The sequence below is a fragment of the Leopardus geoffroyi genome, chromosome A2 (assembly GCF_018350155.1).
Source record: "Leopardus geoffroyi isolate Oge1 chromosome A2, O.geoffroyi_Oge1_pat1.0, whole genome shotgun sequence".
Classification (NCBI taxonomy): domain Eukaryota; kingdom Metazoa; phylum Chordata; class Mammalia; order Carnivora; family Felidae; genus Leopardus; species Leopardus geoffroyi.
In genome coordinates, this window is record NC_059331.1 from 8,009,205 (window position 1) to 8,010,783 (window position 1,579).

Genomic DNA, 1,579 nt, shown 5'->3' on the forward strand with positions numbered 1-1,579 from the left:
TGTTGAACTGTGGAATTCACAGCTGTTGAAGTGTGACTTCACCCATTTATGGACATTTGGGTTCCTACCAATTTCTGGCCGTTATGAACAAAGCTGTATAAAGTTGCTGTGAACATTCGTATACAAGACTTTGTATCTTCTTTCTTTCTTTCTTTCTTTCTTTCTTTTCTTTTTCTTTCTTTCTTTCTTTTCTTTCTTTTTTTCTTTCTTTCTTTTCTTTATTTCTTTCTTTTCTTTCTTTCTTTCTTTTCTTTCTTTCTTTCTTTCTTTTCTTTCTTTTTTCTTTTCTTTCTTTCTTTCTTTCTTTCTTTCTTTTCTTTCTTTCTTTCTTTCCTTCCTTCTTTGTTTCTTTTCTTTCTTTCTTTCTTTTCTTTCTTTCTTTTCTTTCTTTTTTCTTTTCTTTCTTTTCTTTCTTTCTTTCTTTCTTTCTTTCTTTCTTTCTTTCTTTCTTTCTCTCTTTCCTAATCTTACGGTTTTATTTTTCTGTGATAAACACCTACGAGTAAAATGGTTGGGCCATATGGTAGGCACCTGTTAAACTTTATAAGAAACTAAAAAAACTTTTTCTTTTTTATAACATTTATTTATTTTTGTTTATTTATTTTCGAGACAGAGAGGTGACAGAAAGAGAGAGAGAGAGGAGAGAAGGTGAACAGGGGAGGGTCAGAGAGAAAGTAGAGAAAGAATCCCAAGCAGACTCTATGCTGTCAGTGCAGAGCCGGTCAACAGGGCTGGAACTCACCAACCGGTGAGATGAGGACCTGAGCCGAAATCAAGAGTCAGACGTTTAGTCAATTGAGCCACCCCGGCGCCCCAAGAGACCCTTCCCCCAAGTGGTTGTGTCAGTCTGCATTCCCACCAGCAGTGTAGGAGAGTCTCATTTGCTCCAGCTCTTTAAGCAATACTTGGTACCCTTCACCTTCTTACTTGTAGCTCTTCTGGTGGGTGTGTGGTGGCATATCTCTGAATTTTAATTTGCATTTCCTTGACGGCGTCATTCTTTTTGTTCACTGCATAGTATTCCCTCCCTCTCAGCGCGTTGCGTGCGCGCCTTTGTCCGCGCGCGTGCAAGCCTCCCCCGTTTTTTACAATGACTGTCAAAGCAGCAGGTAGCAACCTTTGACAGGTGCTCCCCATGCACACGCACCTCCGATGGCTTCTCCAGGGTCGATGGCAGAGATGAATCGCACAGGGTGAACGCGGTTGGATTTAATCTTTTTTTGCCAGGTAACATTTTGTCCCACAGCCTGTGCTCACCCCGCTGGTTGTTACCAGACTAAAATTCTTGCCGATCTGATGAATAAAAAAAAAAAAAAAAAAGGCATCTTTTTGTCTGTTTCACTGGCACACAGTCAGCGCTCAATACCTATTTGATGAGTGAATGGGTGGGCGGACGAATGAATGGGTGACCACTGCTCCTAGCCCACCAAACACGCCAAGCTGGAGAGTCTCCCGAGAGCCCAGATGGAAACAAAGGTTGGGGCCCCACCCTCTCCCGAGCCCGGCCCCGCCCCCCGCCCCGCCCCGGCCCGCTCCGGGCTCCCATTGGAGGCAGCGTGCGGGGCTGGCCGGGCGGGCG